Here is a 14,284-nt window from a genome sequence, read left to right on the forward strand (position 1 = left end):
CAAATCTAGTGGAATTTTTCTTATCACATTCAACCTTGCAGCAGCATTCAATGCAACTCACCACACTTCTTGAAACATCCCTTTTTTCACTTAAAATACGGCATGATACTTACCTGATTTTGCTGCCAGCCCTGGCCAGCCCTTCCTTCTACCCAGTCTGCAAGTGTTTGTATTCACTAGAACTCAGTTCTTTTCTATCTCTTTTCTCCTTGAGTGAATTTATCATTTTCCACTGGAGTAAATGCCTTGTATATCCTTATTACTTCAAAGTTTATATCTTCAGCCCAGACTTTCTCTTTTGAACTCCAGACTTAGAGACTTTCTTTTTAAAACCTACAAGCATCTCAAAGTCATCATCTTTAAAACTGAACTCTTAATTCCACGCCCAAGTCTTCTTTGTCTTAGTAAATAGCACTACTGTTTATCTAGTTACTTGATCCAGAAACTTGAAAATCAGCTTGATTCTTCTCTTTGCCTCACTCTGTACAAAATTAGTGTCTATTTTTTATTTAAAATATGTCCCCATCTTATGTCACCCCTGATCTGCGTAGTCATCATCTCCTGCCTAGATCCCTGTAACAGCCTCACAATTAACTGGTTTCTCTACACTCTCTTGATGTGCTAGAGAATGACCATTGGCTACTTTAGACTGAGTGCTATGGGAAGGCCTCCTTGAGCTGGCATTTAAACTAAATCTGAACAAAAAGCAACTTGCCATGCAAAGATCATTCTAGGTGGAGGGAACAGCTTCTCTAAAGATCCTAAGGGGGAAGCAAGTTTAGAATGCTTAAGAATGCCAATGTGGCTAGGACAAGCGTTAGAGATTTGGTTGAAGAGTTTAGCAGGGGGCTTCCCTGGTGGCGCAGTGGTTGAGAGTCCGCCTGCCGATGCAGGGGACACGGGTTCGTGCCCTGATCCGTGAAAATCCCACATGCCGCGGAGCAGCTGGGCCCGTGAGCCATGGCCGCTGAGCCTGCGCGTCCGGAGCCTGTGCTCCGCAACAGGAGGGGCCACAACAGTGAAAGGCCCGCGTACCAAAAAAAAAAAAAAAGAGAGTTTAGCAGGATCCAGATTACGTAGGATTTTGTCACTAAGAGTATGGAGTTTGAATTTTATTCTAAAAGAGACAGGAGCTAATGGAAAGGGATAGTTTAAATTTAGGGGGTAAGAGAGAAAAATCAAGGTCTGGAGTTTGGTAATGATGTTAGGACCTAAAAATTTGAGGGTCATAAGCATATAGATGGTATTTAGAGCTATGGGTCACCTAGAGAGAGAAAAAAAGATAGAGAAGAAAAATGGGCCCAGTCTGAGCACTGGGGCACCCTAACATTTAGAGGGGCCTGTATAGGAAAATGAGGAATTGTGACCAGTGGGGAGAAAGAAAACCTTGAGTGTAAGGTGTCATGGAACCCAAATAAAAAAGTTTCAAGAATAAGGGAGTTGTCACCTCTGTTGAGTAATGGGTCAGAAAAGAAATAGAAATAGAATTCTGCTCCTATAAAGGTCATCACTTAGTAGTTTCCAGGACAATGAAAAGCTAGCTTTTATGGGGCTTCCCTGGTGGCGCAGTGGATGCAGGGGACACGGGTTCGTGCCCCAGTCCGGGAAGATCCCACATGCTGCGGAGCGGCTAGGCCCGTGAGCCATGGGCGCTGGGCCTGCGCGTCCGGAGCCTGTGCTCCACTACGGGAGAGGCCACAACAGTGAGAGGCCTGCGTACCGCAAAGGAAAAAAAAAAAAAACAGCTAGCTTTTAAGTACTCTGTAGAAATTCTTGAGAGCAATAAATAAGTATCTACCATTTTCCAAAGAGAGAGAGGGAGTCTTCAAGGAGCTTCCCTCCCCAATAAAGGAATGCCACATTCTTTAGCAATAGTAACCTGTGTTCAGCTCATCATTCAACAAATACCTGCTAGAGTTTTTGTGAATGCTTAGTATGACCCCAACACTTTTCTTGTTAGACTTTCAAACATCATTCACGCTCTTTGGCACATTGCTACTTTATAGCAAAATTTCAGTATGGTTGATAACCTTTTGGACCAGATCCGATTCTCTTAGAGCTTAAAGCTTTGCAGTATCTCTGACTGGACAGTCACAGAGAAATAAATATATTCTCCCTCGCAGTCAGCATGTGAAGGAACAAGTAAACTTGTTTTACAAGGAACCTTCCAGTCAGTCATCACTTCTGAACAAAGACTTTTTGCTGTGAGTAATTATCATTTAAGGTAGTAACTGGCTTTACGAATGTGTTTACTAAACAAAATTTTTAGAAAGACAGCAGGGAGACATTGAAATTTATCTTTTAAATCCATTTTCTGCCTATTTCAGTAAATGGCTTTCTGACGTGTTAGACAGTAATTGCTTCCGGGTACTTGTTTTACTGTCTGGCTAATCACTGTCTCATTGCTTCTGGATTATTGACCTCCTATATCCATCTGGCTGCCAGGATCAAGCCCTGAGTCAGCCTGTAAAAACTCTTCTTGAAATGTTTTAAATTAATTGTGGATTTGCAGTGGTTTCATTTTCAAAGGTTTATTTTTAGTGCTGATACTATGATATCCATTTTGTGATTATTAAGTGAATTCAAGCAGGCCTGGAAGTGTTTATGTGTGTATGTATTTGTGTGTATATATAAAATTTATATTTTATTTTTATTTATTTATTTTTAACATCTCTATTGGAGTATAATTGCTTTATAATGGTGTGTTAGTTTCTGCTTTGTAACAAAGTGAATCAGCTATATATATACATGTATCCCCATATCTCCTCCCTCTTGCATCTCCCTTCCACCCTCCCTATCCCACCCCTCTAGGTGGTCACAAAGCACCGAACTGATCTCCCTGTGCTATGTGGCTGCTTCCCACTAGCTATCTGTTTTACATTTGGTAGTGTATATATGTCCATGCCACTCTCTCACTTCGTCCCAGCTTACCCTTCCCCCTCCCGGTGTCCTCAGGTTCATTCTGTACATCTGCATCTTTATTCCTGTCCTGCCCCTAGGTTCTTCAGAACCATTTTTTCTTTTTATTTTTAGATTCTACATATATGTGTTAGCATACGGTATTTGTTTTTCTCTTTCTGACTTAACTTCACTCTGTATGACAGACTCTAGGTCCATCCACCTCACTACAAATAACTCAATTTCGTTTCTTTTTATGGCTGAGTAATATTCCATTGTATATATGTGCCACATCTTCTTTATCCATTCATCTGTCAGTGGACACTTAGGTTGCTTCCATGCCCTGGCTATTGTAAATAGAGCTGCAGTGAACATTGTGGTACATGACTGTTTTTGAATTATGGTTTTCTCAGGGTATATGCCCAGTAGTGGGATTGCTGGGTCGTATGGTAGTTCTATTTTTAATTTTTTAAGGAACCTCCATACTGCTCTCCATAGTGGCTGTATCAATTTACATTCCCACCCACAACGCAAGAGGGTCCCCTTTTCTCCACACCCTCTCCAGCATTTATTGTTTGTAGATTTTTTGATGATGGCCATTCTGACTGGTGTGAGGTGACACCTCATTGTAGTTTTGATTTGCATTTCTCTAATGATTAGTGATGTTGAGCATCCTTTCATGTGTTTGTTGGCAATCTGTATGTCTTCTTTGGAGAAATGTCTATTTAGGTCTCTGCCCATTTTTGGATTGGGTTATTTGTTTTTTTGATATTGAGCTGCATGTGCTGCTTGTATATTTGGGGGATTAATCCTTTGTCAGTTGCTTTGTTTGCAAATATTTTCTCCCGTTCTTCCCAGTAAGTTTTATTTCATTAATCTTTATGCCACATATGCACCCTTTCTCTAGGTAGTGGGTGACCAGAACGTTAACAACTTGAGAACAAAGGCAAAAGCATTACTGGGGTTATACAAAGAAGAGAGTTGCAGATTTTTTTTTTTAGCTCCTCTGCACCTAGGAGTGAGCATAACCAATGCTTCTGGGGGACTATAGGAGGGTATATCTTTCCACTTTCTCTCGGATGGAGGACTGAGTGGATACACTGTCTCTGGCTTCAGTATTCATTTGTGGAAAATTTGTCTTATTTTACTGTCATCCTCTGATAAACTGATGCATTCACTTTGCAAAATAAAAGACTATGGAGTTATTATATGCACTTATAAACACACTTTTGGGTAAATGGTTCTTCTGATCTTCCATTACTCTTCATTTTCGTCTCATTAATTTTCAGGTTTCAACACAAGTTTTTTAAAATAAGGATTTAAACATAAAACAGTAACCCTAGATAAAGAACTAAGGGATTTTGATATTTTGTAGATATTCTTTCTGTTTTTAGTAGTTTTTTGACCCTTACAAGTGTGTATATTAGTCACTATTAATATTCTTATTTTCTCTAATTTGTTATAAAAACATAACTTTACTACAATGATGCAGTACTTTTTAATCATGAGAAACTGTAAGAATATCTTTATATTAAACCCAAAATACAGAATGAATATGAGATCTTATTTTTATATTAACGTCTATATTTTGTAATGTATGTGGTATGTGTGTGTATTTATTTACTTTAGGTACATTTTACATTTATATGTTCACACAGATTTTATATAGAGACATTAAAAAAAAACAGGCATAGCATTTGGGTGTTCATGGATGTTCGTTATATACATATATATATGTATGTATGTATATATATGTGTATACACACACACACACACATATATATATATGTTATTGGGGATGCAAAGATATAAAAGATAGAAGAACCTAGTAATTGCCTTTAAGATCAGAGTACAAAGCATTAGTTTGGATTTTACAAGGCCAGCCAGCAACAAAAGAGCAGTAATTTATGAGCTCAGCGTAAAAGAATAGCATAATTGCATTAAAAATTAATGCTAATGAACACTAAAATGGGGAAGGTGGTTATGATGAAAGTTTGTATTCATCTTCTCTGGTTTGAATGATGGCTAGTGGCTTGATTAATGGCTTAATTTCTATCAATTAGCGGGGAAAAATCTCCTGTGAGACAAGGGTAAATTGAGCATTGAATTACATATCTTGCTTTTGTGTGCTAAGAAAAAAGAGCTGCGTGTCTCTGATATTAGCCACAGTGACAAATGTGGTGTGCCCTGCGATGTCTGCATTAGCTCTCCTGACAGGCGAGTTGTGTGTGGTTATGGGGTGTTTGGAGATGGCTGGCAGACAGCATTCACTTCAAGTTCCTTAGAAATATACAACTCTTCCATCTACAGAATTTTAATTAAAGAGTCAATAAGAATTCTGGAATTAAAATGGATAACAGATAGCAACTTCAGAGTCTGTATTCTCTGTTAATCCAGTATACTTCAAATTATATTCCTTTCTTCTATCCTATTAAAATAAGAAAACTTCCAGTATCTTTAGCTTTGTTGGAATTATTACTTACCACTATTGAAAGTGGATTTGACTACCCATGTTTATTACATTTGAGAGAAGCATAAGGCAATAGTCTATGTAGTTCGTCTGCATAGTGGTTGTTTGTTTAGCCAAATTCTCAGAAACCATTCTAGTTTTTTGTAGCAACAATTGATGCACAATAAATAAGAACAGCTCTAAAGTAGTAATTTACCATTCAGGTTGTCTTCAGGCTTAAATGAAAGAATGATAGGTTTTCTAAAAACTTTATTTCTTTTATTCATTAATAAAGGTTTTCAGAATGTGACATATATAATTCTTTAAAAATTTAATCGAGTATGAAAGATTCCAAAAATATACATCTGTAATCTAGCTCAAGATAACGCCAGAAAACCAAGACAATATATATGGCATCTCCTCCAGAAATAAAGCCACGTTGTATTTTACTGAATGTATAAGCATTAAAATGCAGAATAAGAACAATACCAAGAACATTTATTATTCTAGTAAATGGGTAAAAAGGAAGAAAAATACATGTTTCTTGGCAGGAGTGGGTAAAGAATTTATTTGACTAGGAAATAATGACTGGATCACAATTCAGGGATTGGATCCCATTTCTTCCACCAACTAGCCCAGTGACCTTGGCCAAGTTACTTAGCCTCAGTTTCTCATCTGTACAATGAAAATAATAATAGTACTATCTCTTATGGTTATGACAGTTAAAAGAGGTAATCCATGTGAAGTGCTTAGCACTCAGTGCCATAAATGTAAGATTCTGTTACTGCCATGATTACCGCTTCTGCTACCATAACAGCTCATCTGGCCTTTTTAACAACCATTTAAAAGAAAAATTAGCCTCTATGACCTTCCTCACTAGAAAGGCATCCCAGATATTGATGATCAAATATACGTCTGTTTTAAAACATGATTTCTACCACATGACTACCATTTTAGGGAGTGTGTGGTTGTAGACATCCATTAGGATTCTATATGGCCAGAAATTGAGGTTTATATACCAACTTTTTAGCCAACTTCCGTGTCTCAGTACAATTACTAAATCAGCCCTCTAGTCCTGTTACTAGTAATAGCTCTCAGTTACTAAGTGTTCTTAATGCTTCCTCAGCCCTGTGCTGAACACAAGTGTCATCTCCCAGATTTTCATGACTGTTCCTTCACATGATTCTTCTTTCTGCTGAAATCACCACGTCAGGAGTTCTTTCCTGGTTACCCCATCTGAGATAGCCCCCCTTTCTCCTTTGTAGCCCTCTACCCTGCTCTATTTTCCTTGATATTATATTGTTTATTTACATGTTTATTATTCGCTTCTTCCATTGAAACATAAGCTCCATGAGGGAAGAAAGAAACTCTTGTCTCTAAACCCTGGTATGCAGAACAATGCCTGAGTGTGCTCAAATATTTGGAAGTAGGAAAGGAGAGAGAAAGGGAAGGAAGAAAGGAGGGAGGCAACCTCTCAACCATCCTATGATGTTTCATCTATTATCCCCATGCCACAGAGGAGAGAACTGAGACCACCACAATGCACTTGCCCAAGGTCACAAAGCTAGTAAGTAGAAGAGACTGTTCAATCCAGATAGTCTGAACCCAGAGCTGTTAAAACTAACCACTTAGAGACATTTAATTTCTTAAAGTTACAAAACCTTTTATAATTTGACATTTCTCCCCCATAATGTTTTTTTAATGGTTATTTTAATGCCCCTTAATTTTTAAGTTTTCAACAAATGTTTATTGACTGCTTACTAAATAATAGAGTATGCTATACTAACTCCTGGAGTTGACACAGAAGGGTATGTCCCCTCTGCCTGGGGAAATGAAGCTTTTGCTCATGAAGAAATTAATATCAGTGGGAGTTAACATATGCTGAGAGCCAAATGAATTATAGAAGAGGCCCCTTTTCTCAGAGGTGGCAAGGGAAGTGACAGGGAGGATTCAGAAAAGGTAAGAGCATTCTAGGTGAGAGGAACTAAATGAGGTGGAATTTGTGTGGATTTTCAGTATGGATTTTGTTTTTCATAAAACCTAGTCTGATGCTCAATTCACTTGCACTTATTAAAATGTTTATCAGAAATTCTTCACTGGTTCAGTCACATTAAATTTATTCTTATTACTTAATTTGACATGGAAAGCAGTTTGTTATGAGTCTGTCTTGGACCCCATCCAAGGGGGGTTGTTATTAGAGACACTCCAGGAGCCTCACTGACATATATAACTTGGTACTGTATCATAAGCTTCCAGAAGGCTGATAGACAAGCCACATTCTACTTAAGAAGTTTTCTCATCTTTCACGTTATTTCTGGATATCAGTTCTGGAAATTGGTGCCCAGGGATATGAGATTTATGAACAACCTTAAAATGTTACGGTTGGATGGCTTTCTAATATATGTTTTATATGTTTTAATGAAAGAAACTTATTTAAAATACACTGTTTTGAACTGTTTTGAAGGGAAAGCAGTGGCTATATTTCATTAAAATTTGTGTTCATGAGGAGTTGCTTTAACTTTAGAATTCCAAGTGAGCTTTATGGTATGTTTTATTTGTCTACAGATTTTATTGAACAGCCATCTCCATTTACTTATTTATTGAATAGCCAGTTTGTTATTGTTTGCTTTTTTTCTTTTGTTCTTGCAAAGCACTTGAAAGTGCTTTATTTTTCAAAGACTTTGTTTTCAGTGTCTATATTGTACCATAAAAGGAAATTTTGAAGATATTTCCATTCTTGACTAAAATTTGAATCCATTTAAACTGAAAATAAGATCTTCTCTTGTATTATTCATGTATTTGTAGCAGTAGTATTAGTATATAAATTTTTTTTCCCCTTGGGAGAGAAAAGTAGCATAAGTAACTCAATAACTATGAAACCAACCAACCCAAACTCTTTGTAATATAAAATGCATTTTAACTTTGGGGAAATTCATAAATTATTAATATTCAAAAGTAGTCATTTGGAGATGAGATTTTAATGTGTAAGGTACCTTTCATGAAACTCATGTCGCTTAGCCCATTACATTTTGGGTAATAGTGCCATCTGCTGTTCTCTGCCTAGCATTGCTGCCAGTTTAGAGAGGTTGGCTTGTTGGTAATCTGCAAATGGTGTACATATTTAAATTTTGCCTTTTCAAATAAAAGGTTTATACTGGACCTTGTCATCTTTATCTACTAATCTTAAATTTGTGTACCTTTTGATAACACAGAAAATTCTGTAGATGTGTCATGTGAAATTGTCAAATATAACTCAAAGTAGCAGGTGAACCTAATTTTTATAACATCAACAGTAACTAATAAAATATTTGATTTTAATTTTTAATCACAAAAAGAACAAAATAATTGTCCATGCAGTGAGTTATTGACTTTTTTAGTCTGTAGTGACTTAGCATTCTGACTCCATTATTTTCTCTTTTATTATGAAATATGAAATATTCTACGGACATCTTGCAAGCAACCTATGGAAGTCATTTTGTTTACCAATAATGTGTTTATCAAAAAGCATCAAGTGCAAATAGATATGTTTACTTCATGTTTACCATGTTAATGTTTAGAAACATACTGTAATTTTTTTAAAAATTAATTTATTTAATTTTGGCTGCGCATGGGCTTTCCCTAGTTGCGGTGAGCAGGGGCCACTCTTCGTTGCAGTGCATGGGCTTCTCATTGTGGTGCATGGGCTTCTCATTGTGGTGTCTTCCCCTTTTGCGGAGCATGGGCTCCAGGTGTGCGGGCTTCAGTAGTTGTGGCTCTCGAGCACAGGCTCAGTAGTTGTGGTGCACGGGCTTAGTTGCTCCACGGCATGTGGGATCCTCCTAGACCAGGTCTCGAACCCGTGTGCCCTGCACTAGCAGGCGGATTCCTAACCACTGCACCACCAGGGAAGCCCCAGAAACATCCTGTAATTTTTATTCTCCCAGTAACTTTATCACTTGTTTTCATTTTTAACCCCATGGCTGATGAATACAGGATACTTTGTATGCTAGGCATTCATGCCAAGCGTATAAACAATAACTAGGGGACTTCCCTGTTGGCACAGTGGTTAAGACTCTGCGCTCCCAATGCAGGGGGCCTGGTTTGATCCCTGGTCAGGGAACTAGATCCCACATGCATGCCGCAACTAAGAGTTCACATACCACAACTGAGGAGCCCACATGCCGCAACTAAGGAGCCAGCAAGCCCCAACTAAGAAGTCTGCCTGCCACAATTAAGACCAGACGCAACCAAATAAATAAATAAATGTTTAAAATATATATATATATATAAACAATAACTAGTTTTAATTCACATTCTTCCCAGTCTTAAAATTGGTACAGAATTTTTAAATGACAAATTGGCATGTTAAACTTAAGAGCCTGAATGTAAAACAGTTTACTATAGGGACTTCCCTGGTGGTCCAGTGGTGGTTAAGACTCTGCGCTCCCAATGCAGAGGGCCTGGGTTCAATCCCTGGTCAGGGAACTAGATCCCGCATGACGCAACTAAGAGCCTGCCTGCCACAACTAAAAGATCCCGCATGCCACAATGAAGATCCTGTACGCGGCAATGAAGATCCTGCATGCCACAACGAAGACCAGGCGCAGCCAAACAAACAAACAAATAATAAATATTTTTAAAAATAAAAATAAAACAATTTACTATATATTATTGATGTGTTTTATTCTGCTTCCCAAAATGACAGGGTTATACTTAAGACATAGATTTGTGGACATTGATCTTAGAATTTTGAGTATGAAGCAGTTTAAAACATTTTTTATGCCTGTTTTCAGACAGCATGGAGCTGAGCTATTTATAAGACTAAAAATGAAATCTCCCATGCACCTTTCAAATTTTAATTTATAATCTACAAGCAATAAATGCTGGAGAGGGTGTGGAGAAAAGGGAACCCTCTTGCACTGTTGGTGGGAATGTAAATTGATACAGCCACTCTGGAGAACAATATGGAGGATCCTTAAAAAACTAAAAATAGAACTAGCATATGACCCAGCAATCCCACTACTGGGCATATACCCTGAGAAAACCATAATTCAAAAAGAGACATGTACTACAGTGTTCATTGCAGCACTATTTACAGTAGCCAGGACATGGAAGCAACCTAAGTGTCCATTGACAAATGAATGGATAAAGATGTGGCACATATATTCAATGAAATATTACTCAGCCATGAAAAGAAATGAAATTGAGTTATTTGTAGTGAGGTGGATGGACCTAGAGTCTGTCATACAGAGTGAAGTAAGTCAGAAAGAGAAAAACAAATACCACATGCTAACATACATATATGGAATCTAAAAAAAAGAAAAATGGTTCTGATGAACCTAGGGGCAGGACAGGAATAAAGACACAGACATAGAGAATGGACTTGAGGACACGGGGAGGGGGAAGGGTAAGCTGGGACGAAGTGAAAGAGTAGCATTGACATATATACACTACCAAATGTAAAATAGTTAGCTAGTGGGAAGCGGCCACGTAGCACAGGGAGATCAATTCGGTGCTTTGTGACCACCTAGAGGGGTGGGATAGGGAGGGTGGGAGGGAGACGCAAGAGGGAGGGGATATGGGGATATATGTATACATATAGCTGATTCACTTTGTTATACAGCAGAAATTAACACAGCATTGTAAAGCAATTATACTCCAATAAAGATGTTAAAGAAATTTAATTTGTATATCACTCTCTTACTCTTTAATTTAAATATCACATTCTTTAATTTAAATATCACCAGTAAAATGGTTCCCACATTGAAAGGTAAAAGCTATTTTGGTTTATTTTCATATTGTAAGTCAAGCAGACAGGCTTTCCCCTATCTGCCCTGTCACTTTGTTAGTCCTGAAGTGATCTTTAAAGAAACACAAACATAATGTTCTGTTTTTCCTCTAATCTTTCTCCTTCCTTCCTTTACAGTTTCTCCAGTGCTATTTTGTTAAATATACTGGCCCTTTGGCCAGCTTCTGTGATAACACTTTTATTTGTATTAGGAGCTGGTTGTATGCCCATATTTAAAGCTACAAACACTGCAAGCTTTAGACATCAAGTACTGTTTGTGAGCTCACCTCTGACATTTAATACTAATGATGTGCTTTGTAAATCCAAATGAGGGAATATGTTAGAGAAAAAATCCGAGGGGTCAAACAGTTGATACATATGAGACATCATCCTGAAGTCAGAAATATTGTTTTTGGTTGGGAACTAATGATTGTGAAATAATTGTGAAACTAACACCTACACAAACAAATGTGTTTTCATGTTGACCAGTTATAGTTGAATCACTTGGAATGGTATCCATTATGATTCTTCTCTGCTATATTAATGCCATTATACATGTAACTAGTAAAAATATTATCCTCTGGTACGGCACATGTTAATAAGTTAGCTGGGCAAAGAGTCTTCTCTCATTTCACATGCTCAGTTAGTACATTGCATAATTAAAAGGAGCTTTTATTCTAAAGCATGTGGAACTATTTGCTCTTCCATGACACTCTGACAGTGTTTGCTTTTTATATAGGAAAATATATTCTTCCAAAGATGTGAGTGTTGGCTGTGACAGCTGTTACTTCCAAACATTCCATGCAGGATTTCTCACCTGAGAAAAGACTGGTTACAGCTGTCAGGGACACATCTCAGAAGCACTGTCTTTCTCTTAAATAAACTGGAACTTGCATAAGACTATATGCTTATAATTTGTGATTGGCCAAAAATTGAAGCAGAGATTTTTCATAAAATGTTAATTTTTATTGAATGTGTTAGACCAGATTTCATACTGTCTATATCATTTAACCTTTTCAACTTAGTATGTAAAAATTACTTTGATGCAAATAACTCTACCTTGTTAAACCAGTTATTACAGTTTTTTTTTAATAAATTCAGTTATGATTCATACAGGCTAAAACCCTGGCATTTTTAGATGCCTTAGCTGAGTATTCAGTGGCTCCTAATTCAGGTGTGTGTTCGTTTCAGCTTAGACCAAGAGTTTAAACAGTAAGGTTGTGAACCATAATGTTGCATTTTTCTTGCCCAGCTAGCATGTGAGAAAAAAATACAAAAGTATGAAATGATACATGCCTGTGGCTATTTATTAAAGCACTAACTGTAAAAACAAAGGACTGGAAACAACTCAGATGACCATCAACAGGGCATTGGTAGGAAAAACTATCATAAAACCATAAAATAGGTTACTGTATAGCTGTAGCATAAAATGAGGAAGTCTCTATACTGGAAAACATAGTGTTAAAAGTGAGAGAAGTAATATACATAGGAATGTATAATATGCTAATTTTGTGTAAGAAAGAAGAGAATATGTATACTTATATTTTCAGAAATAAGCAATGGAAAGATAAAAATCAAAACCTAATAAAAAATGATTACCTATGGATTGGGGGAATGGGATAGGAAAGGAAACCTAGACTTCTCTGAATGATGTTGTTTTAATTTTGACTTTGAAAGCATGTAAGTGTTTTATGCAATTAAAAAGCAAATATTAATTATGAAAACAGTAGAGCAAAACAAGATTTAAAAAAAAAAACTGAAACAAATGAACCTAACTATATATCAAGTTGGTAGCATAATCACATGGAGAATCATTTCAAGTGACTTTAGAGTATAGTGTTTTGACAATTCATCAGTGGAATAAATCCTAAGATCAAAAAGAGCCATAAAGAAATTTTAAACTATTAATTCATCTTGTTAATAGTAATATTTGTCTTATGATTTTGAAACTAATATATATTCAACTCACATATTAGGAAAAACAGCTAAGTACTTTTGATCACATCATTAAGGCCTAATATTCTTAGAATAAGAGAAAAGATATACAAATATAACTCACATTCGATTTTCTTTTCTAAAAGTATGTATTTCCTACCCCACCCACTGAAAAAGCTGAGAAGCGGTGATAATCCAGTAACAACAAACACCCCTACTGCTCAGGTTACTGTCTTTAAGTATCATTCCCCACTAAAAGGAATCCAGGCCCTTTGGAGAAATGGCTGATTTCAAGTCTGAGACAGGAACTGTACAGGATGAACCTGGGACATCTTATCACACTTTAACAAAAGAGATCATATCAAAAGGATGCAGGGACCAACATGAAGAGGCTCCCACTACCCAAAGGTAGAATCAAAATATGAAAATGACTATGATGGACTGAAGTACATTACATATATAAATATTCATGAGCTCATAATGGTCATCTTTGGACCAAAATTGATAAATTAAGGGAAAGAAATATTTATTCTGCCTTTTCCTCTAGACTATATTTCACAGTTACAAAGTAGTCGATGAAGGAAGTTCTTCGAATCACAGCTAATAAATGCAGGACAAATAATAGAATTAGAAAAAAATGACCATTTTGCAATGTCTAATAAAATAATGGAGCTAAGCAACAAACATTGTCTGCTAAAACCATGAAGTGAAAGGTTGGTGGAGAACTAGGGTCAGGCTGACATCACCTTGGACACACTGATCAATCTTAACATCATTAGAAGTGGGAGAAGCACATCCTGATATGATGTAATAGGAATTACATAGCACCACCTGTGATGTATTCTTTACCAAAAGAAATTGAACCTGAATCTTATCCCTGTCTAGATCTAACTGCTGGTTTACACAAAGTATGAAGGACAGAAGAACATGTTAAATGACACCATGAGAATAAAATCAGCAAAATCCAGAATGTAGAAAATTGTAAAGGCTAAAATGATCCATTTTCTTCAATAAATAAATGACAATGAAAGGAAGGGATGGTGGACCGTATGTGATGAAAAGGAATTTAAGATACTTGTCGACTAAGTGTAATGTGTGGACCTTGTTTGGATCCTCTTTCAGACAAACCAACTGTAAAAAAAGCACTTGGACAATCAGTGAAAATTAAACATGGATTATATAAGATGATATTAAGGAATTATTACTGATAACGTTGGGTTTAAAGATGGTATTGT

The 14,284-nt window shown here is 36.7% G+C and overlaps 1 protein-coding gene across 5 annotated transcripts in view; it reads left to right on the forward strand.

Moving 5' to 3' along the window:
- RSRC1 (arginine and serine rich coiled-coil 1) overlaps positions 1–14,284 on the forward strand; it is a 454,479-nt gene that overhangs the window by 432,184 nt on the left and 8,011 nt on the right. The gene's annotated exons all lie outside the window — the stretch shown is intronic.

Source organism: Tursiops truncatus, chromosome 4 (assembly GCF_011762595.2).
Source record: "Tursiops truncatus isolate mTurTru1 chromosome 4, mTurTru1.mat.Y, whole genome shotgun sequence".
NCBI lineage: Eukaryota > Metazoa > Chordata > Mammalia > Artiodactyla > Delphinidae > Tursiops > Tursiops truncatus.